The 17823-nt window shown below is 37.7% G+C and overlaps 1 long non-coding RNA gene across 1 annotated transcript; it reads right to left on the bottom strand.

Moving 5' to 3' along the window:
• Positions 1-3452: 3452 nt before the first annotated feature.
• LOC122069153 lies at positions 3453-17823 on the bottom strand. The gene is made up of 2 exons (XR_006137379.1): positions 17435-17823; positions 3453-4031 (listed from the first exon to the last, which is right to left on the bottom strand). It is a non-coding gene; the product is annotated as an uncharacterized LOC122069153 (long non-coding RNA).

Here is a 17823-nt window from a genome sequence, read left to right as displayed (position 1 = left end):
CAGACATTTCAAAGGGTGTCCTGTGTGGATATTTCTATATATCCTTTCTCTTCCTATGGGATTTACAGTTTTAAGAGACCAAGTAGGAGTCTCTATCACTGCATATAACCCAGAATATCCAACTTGCTTCTTCCAGGTGCGAGGTAATAAGGTAAATCCCTCCCACCTTACCAAGGAAGCTGTCATTATTGAGCTCCTCTGAAGCAAACAGTTACTGAATGTCTTCCTTAGAAACTAAGATAATGGAAAGGAGATGGTATGTCTTCGATCCAAGAATACACTGCTTATTTAAGGCAATAGAAAAGAGTCTAAAATTGGTAAATGAGATTGGTGGTTCCGTACATTTGCAGTGAACTCTCTTTGCAGCTGCTCCACTGCTTCCATAATACATTAGACTTCACGTACACCTCACTTGCTTTCCTTCCTCCATAATTTATATTATTTTTAGATCCCACCTTGAACTCTCTTTTGTTTTTTTTTGTATCCCACCGTGAACTCAAAGTTCAAATAGAACGGCTTAACTGGTTTCTTCCACGCGGCATTATGAGTTAGGACTTAGGAACTTATGCATGGATTGGATTGGTACGTGTTAGGAAATTTTATTTAATGGTTTTTCTTTTTTGGAAGGCCATTATTTATGTCGGTGTTGAGCAATGTCGAGACGTATCAATTAATATGTTCGAAAAGTTTTTTTTTTTTTCTTCTAAAAATCATTTCTCAAAAAAAAAAAAAAACAAATTTTTTTTATCATTTTTTTTTTCTATATAGTACTGGAATCAACTTAATACAGATCGGCCAGTTGTTAAAGAGATGAATGGTACTCATAACTCCACTTTTTCTTTAGATCTCTGACATTGTCAATTTGAGATTTGATTGGAGCAACCAAAGTATTGAATTCTTCTATGGCGTAGTAGGGTATCTAAGATGCATCAAATGGTTAGAAACGTTATAGCATAAAATTCAAAGCAGTAGCACACAACCCAAGGGGTTTCTAGGCATTGGATGAGCACTAGACACCCTATTGCATCACAGAGAATCCAAGTCCCCTAGTGCATGAAGTTTTACTATAGGGTTTGGGAGGGCAAGTGTACGTGTACATAGTCTAACCTCCTGTTTCACATAAAAATTGTTTCCAAGTTTTAAACCTTTTTGCAATAGTGCAATTTGATAATGATTCTTCTAGCCAAGAAAAAAAAAATTTATTGAGACCTGATTTGATATGATTTTTATTTCAATTTCATGGGGTAATTTCTAATTCGGATATTGTTTGATTTGATTTTTGCACCTCATTTCAATGAAATTGAAATTATTTAGAATGGAAGTTTTATTCCAAAATAGCTGAAAAATTGTTTCAATTTTGGAATTAAAGTTGACTTATCTTGCTTTTTAATAAGAAGATGGTTAATTTGATATACAAAGTTTACCAAAAAAATCAATGATACACAAAGCAGTAACTTCATGCTAAAATAGAACACCACCACCATCATCCTTCTCAACCCGGTCCTACCTCCCTCTCCAAAAAAATATAGAGAATCTATTCTCATAAGTTAAACCACAAAATGGATTTCTTATTTTCGAAATATTTTATATTGATGCAAATAAAACAATTTCAATTTCTTGACCAAAATCTATTTGTTGATTATTTCATGAAATCAATTCAAAGTTGAAATTCAATTCATAACAAATCTAGCCTGAGGCGAGAACATGACTCGAGGGTAGGTGCCTAGGTGGACCGTACCCTTGAGTCAAATTTGGTTGACCACCTATCCTCTCCCGGGAGTAGAATAGTAAATACTCTTTAGGAAAAGGAAGCATATGGTGTCCAACTTGGCATGCTTGTGAAGGTTTTCAATCATTGTCAGATGATCAAGTAAAGAGTATTTTTGAATCCGTTAATAGGGAACCAGAGTTCATTAATGGGACATCACATGATGTGGCGATTCCTCCTCCTCCACCGGTGAAGGAAAACTTTCTCTTGTAAGAAGCTAATGCACTCATCTACCCATTGTATTCGTGTGATTTTTTTTTTTTTTTTAGGGGGAGGGAGGTTTACCATCAAGGTTCTTGCTTCTTAGCTGTGGTACACTTGTACTATGACATGCCATGCTTGTGAAGGTTTTCACTCTTTTCCAACACAATTGTGTTGCTAATCATGGCTTTTGAGGAAAGATATGCACAAATAATCTGATAAATATGTTGAATGGAAAAAATAATTGGAAACTTCAAGACAAACCTTACATAGAAATTATAGGGAACTTTACTCCTTATCCATCACTCCAAGTTACTTGCCATCCCTAATATCTTTTTTCATTTAGGTTGAATTCTTCAGTTACCTTGACCATGGAGAGTGTGGAGAACTTTCTCTCTTCAAATTAAATGTAATAGTGGAGATTTGAGTCTGAAGAATTCAATAATTTTTTTTTGTAAATAATAAATTCACTACCAATAAGAAAGAAACAAGGGGGGCAAAAGGCCAGGCGGCGGAGGGGGTAGAAGAGAGAGAGAGAAGCCCCAAGAGACAACAATGAACCTGTTCTTTTGGGGTGTCACGAATAGGCCTATGGAGAAGAAAATAGAATCTGTTATAAATATCAAAGAAGATAGTCTTCCAAATCTTGTTGAAAGAGCGAATTTTGAAAGTACATCTATGGAGGTTACGTTCCATTTAGATGTGATTGATCATCGCACAAAAAGCAAACTTCTCAGTAATATCACAAAGAGTAGACCCATCATAGGTCAAATACATCTAAATCCATTCCCTAGAAATATAGGGAATCTATTCTCATAAGTTAAACCACTAAGTGGATTTCTTATTTTCAACATATTTTATATTGATCCAAATAAAACAATTTCAATTTCTTGACCAAAATCTATTTGTTGATTATTTCATGAAATCAATTCAAAGTTGAAATTCAATTCATAACAAATCTAGCCCAAGTCCAAAACATGACCCGAGGGTAGGTGCCTAGGTGGACCGTACCAGTGAGTCAAATTTGGTTGCCCACCTATACTCTGGCGTGAGTAGAACAGTAAATATTCTTTCTGAAAAGGAAGCATATGGTGTCCAACTAGGCATGCTTGTGAAGGTTTTCACTCACCATCAGATCATCAAGTAGAGAGTATTTTTGAATTCGTTAATAGGGGATTGGAGTTCATTGATGGGACATCACATGTTCACATCACCAGTGCCGTGGCGATTCCTCCTCACCCTAGTGGTGAAAGAAAACTTTCTCTTGTAAGAAGCTAGTGTACTCATCTACCCATTTAAGCGTCTTTTTTTTTTTTTTATATAAGGGGGAGAGAGGTTTACCATCCAGGTTCTTACTTCTTAGCTGTGGTACTCTTTCACTATGACATGCCATGCTTGTGAAGCTTTTCACTCTGTTGCAACACAATTTTGTTTCTAATCATGGCTTCAGGGGAAAGATAATGCACATATAATCTAATAAATATGTTAAATGGGAAAAATAATTGGAAGCTGCAACTCAAAACTTACATAGAAATTGTATGGAAGTTTACTACTATCCATCACTCCAAGTTACATGCCATCCCTAATATCTTTTTTCGTTTGGCTTGAATTCTTCAGTTACCTTGACCATGTAGGTGTGGAGAACTTTCTTTCTTCAAATTAAGTGTGTAACAGTGGAAATTTGGAGTCTGAAGAGTCCAGCATCTTTACATGGTTAAAGAAGGAGATCTGAAGACTGGAGTCACTGGACTAGTAGAGAGCTGTGCAGTACCAAGCCTAGTAGGCCCATTAGAGTTGGGTGATCCATGGGCTCTCAATGGGCATGTCTTCACTGAGCTTAGTTTAAACTTTAAAGCCTAAAAGTCATGGTTGGGTCACCAGATAATTACATACTCTCTGAATAGCGACATCAAAGCACTCTCCGAACGCCTAGTCATAGATGTTGATGCATCTTACAACGCTCTTATTGGTCGTCCCAAGATGCACGATCATCGCGTTGTGCCATCCACTTACCACCCATGCATCAAATACTCGTGGATAGGTAGGCAAGGATGCATAGTAGCTGACAACAAACAAGCAACTCCATGAGGCCCTACTCAAGTAAGGTGCACGCCCAGCAAGAAAAGGCCTACCGCAATTAAAATGCTTTAGAAGTAGTAATACAATCATATTACTGATTAGAAGAGTATTTATTTTAGTTACTTATTTAGTTGCGCTTCCCTTCCCTTTGTTTCCCAAATGCGACCCATAGAGCCCGGAGATTTATTTGGTTATAAGAGAAGTGAAATCAACGTAGTCGTTTTGACATGACTTCCAACCACACCTACTGTTGACAAGCTCTTTTTTCTATCTTGGTTTTGTTTAGATACACTTCACCTTATCAATGAACTGGTTATCTCACTTTACTTCAATTCAAATCAAATGTGAGTCGATTATCTCACTTTCTTCTTAATTAGAAGGTTCGACAAATTGCCATGTAAAGATTGCAAGATTATAATTGGGAAGAGCCTAACCTCTCAACATAGATCAATGGCCTTGGATATGCGTCTAGTTCACAGATACATAGGATAGGGAAGCCTATATGCACTCAGGTACGATGGTGGAGATTAAAAGGAGATGCCTTGCATCAATTTAATGATAAAGTGGTCAAATTAGGAAAGTGGGATTATGTGTGAGACACCAATATGATGTGGACTGAGATGACATCTCGTATTAAGATCACTAAAGAAATCATAGGAGAATCAAAAGGCACTCATCGGATCCATAGGGAGACTTGGTGGTGGGATGAAAAGCTATTGGAAGTTATTAAGTCTAAGAAAGATAGTTTTAAGACTTCGCAAATGACTAAATTAAGAGGTAAAAGGTAAATAGAGATTTTATGTTGTCAAAAACGAAGTTAGGAAGACTGGAAAATGGAAGAAATATGATGACTTTACAATAATCTAAACACAAATGAAAGGGAAAAAAACAGTCTAAAAAAACACTAATAGAAGAGAAATGAAGAGCAGAAATTTCAATCATGTCAGTTGTATTAAAGTTGATGGTAGAGTGCTAATAAAGGATAAAGACATGGAGTGAGCATTTTTGTAAGCTACTAAATGAAGATAGCTCAAGTATGATTAGCTTGGAAGATTGCATTATTCACCAAGACACCACACGGAATAGATATATACGAAAGATTAAAGTAGCTGAAATTAAAGATTCTTTAAGAAAGATGAAAGCAAAGAAGACACCAAGTCCAAAAGAAGTCTCAATAGAAGTGTGAAAGAGCCTATGATTAGGTGGGGTATCATGGTTAACCAACATTTTTTTACAAGACTACGAGTACCAGAAAAATGTCAAATGAATGAAGAGAAGCACTGTAGTTTTAGTCTAAAATTATAAATTGAATATCCAAAACTAAAATAACTATAGAGGCATAAAACTAATAAGTCATACTATGAAACTATGAGAGAAGGTTATTGAATCCTTCCGAAGAAAAACTACTATCTCTATGCATATATTTAACATATCTTAACAATATATACGATAAGTATCTTAAATTTAGCCGACCGATACAATCATCGATACCGATACCTTAATCCTTGCCTATGGCACCTCTTCTGTTAGATCTGCATTGTTGTGTATTTTAGACTTCACCAACTCATCATCTGAGCAACAGAATCAGCCAATCGTTTGAGGGTGGTTCCACCATTGAACCTTCTCACCTTCCATAGATATCAGTTTCAGCCACATCCAACAGCTGGATTCCAATATTGTCGGTAAGTGGTTATTTCTCCTTCAGATGGTATTAACTAGGGTTTCATTACATAATAGGGAAGCATAGATGGCCACACACCACAAAAGAAAGAAACCCTAAGATCACTTTCAAAACAGAGAAGAGGGAATAATATAGTATTCACTAATTAACCCGAAACAAGCTACCAGTCCTACTCAAGAGAGAGAGAAGAAGGAAAGGGATGTGCCGATAGCCAAAGAAAGAGGCTTAAGGTTTGGGTTAATCCCTGAGTGTGAGCACAACAGTGAATATACATTAAAACAGTAATAGGAGATTGGCAAGTATGTGCCTAAACTTAAGTCATTATATAAAAAACCTTGAGAACTCATGCATACACCGAACCACCCTTATGATAGCACTAACATAATAAAACCATTCTCAATTGTTTAGCCCAAAAGTTCATTTGCAGAGTAGATCTATAAACACTTCAGTTTAGACACAGTCACTTTACAAGAAGTACAAGAATCTATTTTGGGTCCGTTTGATAACGTTTCAAGAAACGTGTTTTTGCCATTTCTGGAATGGCAGAAACGGAACAAAAAACGTTTGATAAAACTGTTTCATTTCACTTGTTTTTAGAAATTAAAATTGAAATTTCTATCTATTTATGGTTTAAGAAACGACCCAGGCGAAACAAGTCTGGCCATTCTTTCGCTGGTTACCATCGACTTCCAAAAACATGGCTTATCAAACACCTTCAATTCTGTTTCTGTTTCTGTTTCTAAAAACAAAAATTTATGATGGGCCCTTTATGTCTCATGAATTGTTCTGTTCCACCACATTGCAAGTAAACAATAGTCAAGCAAGGAAGCTTACCATCAGCATCAAATGCCAAATGTTCATATCATAAAACTCCCTCTACATTACCAGGACAACAAAACCTTGTCCCAACTTAATGGGGGTCAGCTACATGGATCCAATGATCCAATAAAGACAAAGGAAGAGAAAATAAAAGGCGTTAAATGGGGACAGATTGATAACCACTAGCAAAGTAGAACATAACTAAAGCAGGTCCGCTACCTGGATCCTAGCCCTCCAATATGCTCTATTCGAAACCATACATGGGACTAGACCTAATTTGTGCATATCTTTCTTCACAACCTCTCCTATGGCCATTTTAGGTCTGCCTCTTGCTCTTTTGTATCCTTCTATCTGAATCAAGTCACTCCTCCTTACCGGTGCATCAGGTGGCCTTCACTGAACATGTTCGAACCACCTCAAATGGTATTCTCGAAGCTTGTCAGAAATTGGGGCAACCCCCAGGTCTACTCTAATATGATCATTCCTAACCTTATCTCTTCCAGTTTTCCCACACATCCATCTTAGCATTCTCATTTCCGCTAGAATGATTCCTTGCACCCATCCAAAATTGAATAACTCCATTAGGTCTGCAACATAACCTTAAGAACTGTCACATTTGATTAATATGTTCCCGTGACCTTGTGCTCAGCAATGAAATTAAAGGAAGACATCACATATCATTATCTGAATACCCATCAGTTCATGAGCCAGATCAGCTGTCAAGGACTCCCAATGATAACCCATCAAGTTCTCAAAAAGAGAGGAACTACTGAAACATTCATAAAGACGGGCAGAATTAATGGAAAGAGATTAATTCCTACAAGAGAAACTTTAGTCTGCGGTCTCCTCCATGTTTAATCAGATAAACCCCATAAAAAATTACAATAGCTCAGTGTATCTCAGAAACAAACTGTACGGCATTTCTCTATGCTAACATAAATAGTTTGCACCCCACAAGTGCAAAACAATCTCTTGGTTAACTCTTCCAAAACAGTTTCATGAAGTAAGACAATAATAACTTTAAATTCTGTAGTTAGATGCTTAGATCCCTTGCTTCCTCTTGGTGAAGAGAATTGCCAATGTGCCTTTAATGCAGCCCAGGTCACAAAACCCAATGAATAAAAGAAAATCAAAAAAATTGAAAAACAAAAAGGTCCAAAAAAATTAAAAAATTTGTAAAATCAAAATAGGAGGAAAAAAACCTGTAAATTATTATTATTATTATTTTGGGTGAGAAATTGGACATAATGCTGCAAAAATTACAACAAATGTGTAAAAAATCTAATTTTTTTTTTTGTAAAATCCAGAAAAATATTTTGAGAATGTTAAGAATGTTCCCTGGACCCTTTATACCACAGGGGTGCAAAAGGGATATGTGTTCCACAATGTAGGAGTTTCTCCTCTTGCCTGACTTGGTGTGTGGCTTAGTTATATGGTTAGATTTGGTCAGGTGTCTTTCTTATCATGTCTTTATTCATTTCCTAATTAGTCCAGGTTGCTATTTCCTTGTTAGATTAGGACAAGTTATTTGTTTCATTTTCTATATTACTGTAATTGGGTTGGGTTATTTATATTGATTAAAGGGGGACTGCTAGAGCATGGCACTGATAGTTCTTCTCTCATTCTTCTTCCTCTTCCTCTTCTCTATCTTATGTGATTTACTGTTTATTAATCCTTGATACTGTTACACAGTATCAGAGCATTAAAACCTGGTAATTTCTCTTCTTTCAATCACTGTTTTTTAGTCCATTACAGGACTGCTTAGTTCCCTGGTTGCAGCAACCTGTGTTGCCCATCTACAAGTTCTGCCCTAACTTATGGTGACATATATATATATATATATATATATATATATGTAAAAAAAAACTAGGGCCTTTGTCGACTACTACTTTGGCTTTCATGAGGCTGTTTAGATCTGGAATTCAGATTCATACCAAATAATGACTGCTATTCCAGATTCTGGGGATTTTTCTGCAAGTATTGAAGTTGCTATTAAATCCTACTCTACCAGGTGATGATTCTGATTTTTTGAGAACTGATTGTATGTACCTGGAGGGAGACTCAGTCCTGGTTTAAGAATCTTTTGGTGGTTTGATCCCTTGTTTCTGGTTTTCTCTAAGTCCCTGTGGATGCTCTGTTTTCAGGTTCTTTTCAGACCTGAGGTTATCTTCATAGCACCTGATCTGTCCACTTGATTAGGCTCTACTTTTGGGGAATTTTTTTTTATGGGGTGTGGGGGTGAATAATATAATTCATTACCAAAGAGGAGAAGAAAAATACAATACCCCAAAGGGGAAAAAAATACACAACAGTCTCAACCCTTAAAAGGGTGACTTGTAGACAAGATAGAGGAAAACCCCAGGAGACAACAATATGCCTGTTCCTTGGGGGAATTAATACCAAAAGTAGCAATGGTAGAAGGCTTTCCTTTAAGGAATCTCAAATCTTTTGGAGAGGCTGAGAGTTAGAGGTCCATTTTCTGATGTTTCTCTCCATCCAAATTTGGTTGATGGAGGCATTGAAAGCAAGTTTACCCACCACGTCACAATAGAAGAGCCTCCAAAGGTTATATCAACCAAAATCCACTCCAGTTGAAAGGGGAGAATCTGACGACTCCTAGGTCAGCATTTGTCCAGAACCCCTTTCCAGATGAAAAGAGGAAAAGAGGCAATCAAAAAAGAGATAATTAGTATCCTCTATACCACTTCAACAGAAGGTGAAGGAGGGGGAGACCGAGATCTAGCAATGAATGAGGAATGATAGGGTGGGCAGACAATTTGAAAGAGCTCTCCAAGTAGTGAAACTATGTCGGGAGATGTGGTGCATGAAGCAGATGAACTAATTCCGAGTAATAGAATCTACCCAAGGTCTGATTAACTCCTAAGCAGCTTTAGAACCAAAAGCACCCAAAGTGATGAGAGACCACAGTTTCCACCATTAGGTTTGATAGGAGGCAATATATTCCAAACGCAAGCAAGTGACAAATGAGAGGAATTCAAGGGGACCCAAGAACCTTCACTTATAAATAGCTCTAGCTGGAATCTGATGGAGGAGAATACCAAAAGGATGCCAATGATCAAGTCAGAGAGAAGTTGTAGATCCATCACATTCTTAGAAGTGATAGCCCTTTATGACAAGGGATCGAACAGATAAAATCTTGCGCCAGACCAAGGAAGATTTGATAAATCAAGGACCATCCTAATAGAGTGAGATAGAAGGAGACCCAAATAAACCCAATTCACCCTAACATTTTTCTCCCTGGAAGTGACCTTCCAAATCAACTTGATAATCCAAGCTGATTTGACATCTTTTATGTGCCTCAATAACAAACCTCCCTCAGACTTAGGAAGGCAGATTTTGATCAGCTTATGGGCCGAAGAAATTTTGAGTGATCAGAGCGTTTCCAAAGGAAAGCAAACATAAGAGATTCCAAAGCTTTGATCGTAGATTGAGGCAACCCATAGATACCAGACCAATATATATATATATATATATATATTCATTCCACCTACCTCGTACTTGTGCAAGTTATTAGATACTTGTAATTTTTATGGATGCTATATATTGATTGAAGGGGAACAAGTTATCCATATCCTATTTTTTTCCTAATAGGGGTTGATATTGATACTCTTTTTACTCTGAGAGTTCCCCTTTCTTGTTCTATACTGATTGATTGGAATTCACAACTAAACACATTTTCTTCAACCAACAACTTTGGCTCTTCTTCTCTTATAAGATTCAACTCATGAGGTTGTGGATACCATATCACACCCTCTACTGTCAATAATACGAAGTTCCAAGTATTGGGATTTGGCCTCTAACGAACCCATGCTGGAGGCCAAGTCCCAACAATGGAACTTAGTTTTACTACCTATATCCACCGCCAGTAGAGGATATGATATGGCATCCACAACCACATGAGTTGAATGTTGTAAGAGAAGAAGACCCAAAGTTGTTGATTGAAGAAAAAGTGTGTGCAGTTGTGAATACCAATCTATCGGTATAGACCAAGAAAGGGGAACTTTTAGAGCAGAAAAAGAGTATCAATAGCAATACCTATTAGGAAACAAATAGGAAATAAGTAACTTGCCCCCTTCAATCAATATAAATAACATCCATAAAAATAGCAAGTATCTAATAACCTGCATAAGGAGAAATCTGATCTTCAAGAAATTGTAAGACACAAGTCATATACATATCATGGTAACATCCACATGCTTTAAAACAGAAAAGGAACAGCAGCCAAGGAATAAAAATCCATCGCAGGAGAGTCAATAGAAAACAACTCTGTGCAGGAAGAAGAAAGGGGCCTCTTTTCACTCATATCCAACAACCGCAAGTGATGACAGTGTGCCTTTCACAATCTTCATCAACATCCAAACAAGAACAGCAGCAGAAACCCTAGTTTTTCATGTTAGTACAAACTAGGGTTTCATTACATAATAGGGGAGCATAGGTTGCTACACAACACAAAAGAAAGAAACCCTAAGGTTACTTTCAAAACAGAGAAGAGGGAATTATATAGTATTCACTGATCAATCCGAAACAACCTACCAGTTCCTCCTCAAGAGAGAAAGAAGTGAAGAAGAGAGAAAGGAGAGAAAAGAAGAAGAAAGAAGGAAAGAGATGTGTTGATGGCCAAAGAAAGAGGCTCGCGATTTGTGTGAATCCCTAACCGTGAGCGCATCAGTGAATATATATTAAAAAAGTAACAGGAGTTGGACAAGTATACCCCTGAAATTAAGTCATTACATTAAAACTTTAATAACTCGTGCATACACCCAAACTACCCTTATGATCGCACTAACAAAATAACATCAATCTCAATACAATGTATACCTGAAAGGTGCCTATCACAAAATAAAAACATAGAACTATCAAAAAAACTTATTTATATTTTTCTCGATTTCACTGATCAAAGTTCATTTGCAAAGCAGATCTATTAACACTTCAATTCATACCATAGTTAGTTAAAATGGAAATGGCAAAAGAAAAAAGGATTCAGTATCAAGACATGAATGGGATGGTAAAAAATATTGACAAATATTTCGAAAACGGCCAAAAAAAATGAAAACGATCAATACGGATTTTAAACGTTTAGATTTAAAAATTATGGGGCTAGAAAAAGAGGAATATATACAAATAAATAGAATGATTATTACCTAAATACATGCGTTTAAAGTTAAAAACAAGATACTCTACAAATTATTAGTATACATGGACGTTATACATCAACAAACCTAAACCCATCCACAACTAATGTCTTCATTTCTTTCCAAAATAATTCAATGGACATTAAAAACCCACCCAAGGCCATAGTGGACATTAAAAAGTTATGTTGAGGTACAAATGTGGACATGAAGGTCTATAGTCAATTAATCATGGGCAGTGGTGTCCGTGGTTCCTCAAGGTTTCTAGAATTTTCTTCATAAAACCGCCCAACAAAACCGAGGGTTGCTTTCATTCTACAAGAAAACTTCATGATTTTCTCCTTGAAAACTATCAAGGATAAGGATTACAATTGTTAATGTGTCACATGTATCACATGTGTGTATGTTAGGATGAGTCATCCTCACTTAACATACCTTATTCGTATTATTTGTCATCTATAAATAAAGTGGGCCTCTACCAATCATTGATAAGCCAAGTCGTTTTTTATTCTCCTAATATTTACTTCTCAACTTGGTATCAGAGCCCAATCCTTTTTGTGAATTTTTCTATTCCATTGCGACTAAAGAAGAATCCAACCACCATCCACTACCCCAAGGCTTTAGCCTCCCACTTGGTCTAACATGGTCGATTGAACATGTATTTATGCATATCGCACAATGTTAAACACCATTGGCCTCTGATTTTTTTACTGACTATCGCAACTCATTGCCTCAATGACAAGTACACATGATATCCACCTAGGTCACAACACTCCCCACTACCTCGTTGTACCTTGTTAAGACCTTATTGGCCTCTATTGATCTCATTTGGGTTATATCGGCCTTGTCGCCATATGATAGGCTAGTGTTCATCTTGCCTACAATTTTTTGTAACTCCTTGCCGCATCTCTATGGTATTTTTCATCTTTGTTGGTTTGTTTTAGCAACTTACGATCTTGCCCCGTACCCTATTTGTGATGTACTTCTCCACTCCCCTACTTGTGCGTTCTTCTCTTGGGGGTAGTGATCAAAGTCATCTTGAAACTTCTCCTTACTACACATCTCTCCAACTGGGAGCCTAGGAACCCACCAAGTTGAATGGAATCAACTACCTTGCATGGTCATGGGCTTGCCTCCTTAGAATTAGGGGAAATAGTTTTTTGGGATACATAACTAGTGACACCCCAATCCCAACTGATGCTACTGCACGAAATAATTGGTTGGCTAATGATGCCCTTATCATATCCTTCTTGCTGTATTCTATGGACCAATCTATCAATCCAAGTTTTCTTCTTTTCAACTCTGCAAAGGAATTATGGGAGGCTCATTGAGAGCATATGTATGCTCAGTCCAATAACTATGCTCAGAATTATGAGCTTTTCTGTTAGACTCATGAGACCACTCAGAAGGATCTGTCTATTTCTGCATATTATGCGGCTCTCAACAATTTATGCAGCAATTTGATTTCTATCACCCTATCCCTATGGTCTGCACTTCTAATGCTACTACATTCCAAAAGCAACATGAAATGGAACGGCTATATGACTACCTCATTGGCCTATATCCAAAATATTATCAGATCTGTGTGCAGATCCTTAGCAAAGATACATTTTTTACTCTCTTTCAGGTATATAATATGATTCAACAAGAGGATTGGCACCACCCAATTAGGTAATCCTCCTTGTTTCTTTAACATCTAATCCGTCTTGGCTTCTTGACTTTGGAGCCTCTGACCATATGACTAGCTCCTCAGATATGTTCTGCATTCATCTGCCTTGTCGGGTAAGGATAATGTCTGAGTTTCCACTGGCTCCCTATCTACAATCTCCAAAAAATGTTATGTTTCTTGCTCCCCTACTGAATCCTTGTCGGTTGTCCTCCATGCCTCAATTTGTGTGCCAATTTACTTTCAATTTAATCGTCTCACAATTGACCTTAAATGTTGTGTTCATTTCTATTTCACTCATTATGTTTTTAGGGTCTGGCAACAGGGGCAACAATTGGATATGGTAGAGTACGAGATGGGATGAATTACTTGAATCCCGAACTCACTTTTCCACCTCCGGTGTTAGCTCACACTCATTCGAGAAGATAATGCCTTGACCCATTCGCATTAATGGAATTGTCGTTTGGGACACCCTTCATTTTGTGTTTAGTGCTTATGTATAACGCATACTATATATAACTATTTTTAACTATTTTTTTATGCAAAACCCTTCATTTTGTGTTTAGTGCTTATGTATAACGCATACTATATATAACTATTTTTAACTATTTTGTTATGCAAAAGTGTATAAGAAAGTGTTTCCTATCCATTTACATGTGTATCTTTAGCGTATCTTAGTATATCTCCAATACGATACGATACTCTCTTATACGTATCTTAATTTTGGCCGACTGATATCGATACTGATACTTTAATCCTTGAGTGTAACATAAAAGATAAGGGATCATATGACCACTAAAAACTGACCCAAACTACTGAACCAAACCACAAGTAAAACCAGAATGAAAAGAATCTGAAACTAAAAAACCCTAGTTATTGGATGTCCTTTATGGCCTCAGTCAACCAGTATCATCCGAAAAATGTCTCCAAACTGTAAATCAAGTCAAGGTACAGTTCTAGATATCCCCATAAAAATTGAGGACATCCAGTTTTGCTGCTTTTTCAGCTCCATAATCATCATAGAGACCAGTTCCATATGATGGTGGTGGTGGTATTGTTGGTGTATGACATTGTGGTGGTGGTAGATCATGTGGGATCGAGTTAGAAGAATCCTCATATTGTATAGGACTCTTTCCTCCCCATATTGTCTAGGACCCTTTCCTCTATCTGAAGCCACTGGTCGATCAATAGAAGCTTGCATGGTTGTCATTATAGTATGAAGGAAACTGATAGCCGTGGTGAGGGTATCGACACGTTTAATTGGGAGGGGTCTACTTCTTAGGGGCGGAATGGCTTAGGCAACTATTGCTAGTGAAAAGTTCTGGGATAATCTCAAGAAGGCGATGAAGATATTAGACTCGATCATCAGCATCTTGAGGTTGGTCGAATCACAGAAGAAACCCACCTTACCAATCATATGGGAAGCAATAGATATGATGAAGATGGAGGTGGAGGCAGTGTACAAAAAGGGTAACAAGAAGTTCCTTGCAATAATCAAAGACCTAGGGAGAGACAACTCATGCATCCTCTCCATAGGGCTGGTTAGTTTAACTTTATTCACCTTACTTGAACTTGTAAATTTTGACCTTTACTTGCTTACTCCTTATTTTGTATTATTTCTCTTCAGTATACTATCTAAATCCAAAGTACCAATACAAGCATAGGCTTGCATTGAGAACTGATCTCATAGATGCAGTTCACGCCATGGTGGAGAATGTTGAGGCAAATCCAACGGCAAAAAATATTATCAATACAAAGGTGAGTGTGGTAGTTAATAGATGATGCAATTATTAACTTAGGATATTAACGCTAAGTTGCTAACATTGGTACCAAACACTTGAACGAATACAAATGAAAGCCTTCAGGGATGGTACTGGGAGTTTTGACCGGGCAACAACTGTTGCAGGTCGGGAAGGCACTGTTGCTGGCTGGTCCAATGACCTTATTCTTTTCGTTCATATTTAGATATGCACCATCACAGTGTCATGTAACAGTCTTCTATGATTTTATGCAGTTGAACAATGGGTGCAATATGGAAGAGACTCACCTAACGTGTCCAATGTAGCAATTAAAGTGTTATCCCAAACATGTTCTGCCACTGGGTGCAAGACCAATTAGAGTACTTTCCACCTCATACACTCCAAGAAAGTGAAAAGACGCAACCGATTGGGTATTGTGCGGCTGTTGGACCTAGTGTATGTGTATCATAATATGAGATTAAAAGAAGAGCACATACACCTTGGCATGGAGAATGATACTAGCCCAAAATCGAGCTTGCCGATATCTTCAAATGGATGACGATAATAAAGATTCCCTTTATGAGTGGGTTAGAGATCAATGGTGAGCCGCTTTTAGATGAGTCTGGTGGTTGGCCTAGTAGTCATATTGCTTCACAAATGGATGTTGACGTCAATGAATATATGTCAAAAGAGGACAAAGTTCACTCAGAGACACCACGTCCATTTGAGTCCCACCCTGGTGCTGGAAATGATGAAGAAGAGCATTGGTCACCTTCATCGTCTTCCACTCGACCCCTGACCTAACCCAAGTCTATGATTGGTGGTGGTGGTGGTGGTGGTGGTGATGATGGGGGTATGATGACAATGATAGATTAGTAGCCCTACAAGAGGAGGATAGCATGCATTAGGACCCGATGCCACAACCATCACTGATCAGATTCACAAGGGAGACTGAGTTCACCCATGCCGCGCAAGATGAACATCACAGTTCACAACAATGGAGAGGCTATAATCGAGGACCACATCGTAGGTTCAAACTTGAAGATGAGGCAGTTGGGATGGGGCAAGGCATGAATATATCCAGCTTGTTCGGCACAATGGAAACCATGAGTTTGGGAGAGAGTAGTGCACCAGAATCCATTGGCTAAAGCCCTAGTCTAGTACATGATGGAGATAGTGGCTTTGAGAGTGTCGGATTAGTTGCATCGCATTATGAGTATCCATTATATGACGTATAAATCACTGGACCATCTTTCAAGAGCACCGGTTCATTTGGATATGGTGGATCTTCTACTTCATTTGGACATGTGGGTAGCTCAGGCGGTGGGTCATCTTTCGTTGATAGCCTCTTCGAGTATCCATGCCACCTTCACACCCTATCAGTTTGAGTGAGCCATTCCCTAGGTTGTGATACCTAGGAGATGCTGATGATGAGTCTTACAGATGGCTAGTGATGGACTTGCAAAATAATTGTGCCCAAAACATGTCATGGGACTCATATATGGAGCATTTGGAGAAGCGACTATGATATCTGTAGTGGTACGCAGCCCGTGTACTGGAACCGCCTAGACACTGTGCCTGGACTTGAGTGGTGAGAGATAAAATCTCAATCATGTAACATTATTATTTGTTTTGCATCCTCTATATTATGATTTTTTTTTTACTTATGTATTTTACATGTTTAGTTAGCAACTTATATATGTAGTACAAATTTAGTCAACGCATACAAGCAAACTTGGATCAACACCATAAATATTACTCTTTTTTTTTAATGAAACTAATTCTTTGAATATTTTAGAAATGTCAAAAATAGGACATACACAAAAAATCAGATTAAAAAAAACATAGTTTCGGGGGTCAAAACCAAGGTTTCCACCATTGCAGGCAAAATTATCAGGTTTCCACGAAATTTTGGTCTCAACCAGCATCGCAACCTGAAATTTTGAACCTAGGTACCTACATGTTTTCCTCTTAGGAGGCAGAAAACCAACATTTTAGTTGATGAACTCTAGAAAGATTTTTTTAGTTCGTGGGTCCATTCTAAACTGTTGTTTCTGGATACTTGCTTTTTTATTCCACATTACAACTATAAATACAGGATGATTACAAAGTGATCACCTCTCTCCCTACCTCCCTCCACATAAAATGACTTAGTCGAACTCTTCCGTTTTCCCCCAATCATAACACTAGGTTACAGGATTAAACCCTACTTCAAACTAACTGTGCTAAAAGAAAAGATACCATCCATGTGAAAACAAAAAATAAAAAAAGGGTGATGAGATATATTTGAAAGGTTTAAAAATAAAAGTAAAGTAAAATAAAGATACTTACTAGGCGAGGTCCCATCGAATCCATAAAGCTCGTTCAAGATGTTGGCTAGCCAATAAGAGGAGGTCCATCTCCTCCAATAACAGGGAAATCAGTGTTCTGGATCAGGAACTGCACAAAATTTGAGAGCTACTTACGTCTTTTTTGTCACACATAGGAAGGAACAATGGACTGCTCATAAGGGTTTCAGTAAACTGTCGGGAAGAATCCAACCGGTGTGAATCCCAAGAATAAGAGAGACGATTGATAGATGCAAAAGGTGGAAGTCGAGACCCTAGAGTGGCCGATTCGTCATCGCCTCCACCAGCTCTGTCGCTACGATTCAAACCAGGGTACCCTAAGAGGATCATCGGAGCAGCGGAAGAAGGGTTTGAAGAGCCGGTCCCACTGGT

This window comes from Macadamia integrifolia, unplaced genomic scaffold (assembly GCF_013358625.1).
Source record: "Macadamia integrifolia cultivar HAES 741 unplaced genomic scaffold, SCU_Mint_v3 scaffold538, whole genome shotgun sequence".
In the NCBI taxonomy this organism is placed as follows: Eukaryota; Viridiplantae; Streptophyta; class Magnoliopsida; order Proteales; family Proteaceae; genus Macadamia; species Macadamia integrifolia.
Note: the sequence above shows the minus strand (reverse complement) of the source record. Positions and strands in the feature narration are given on the sequence as shown.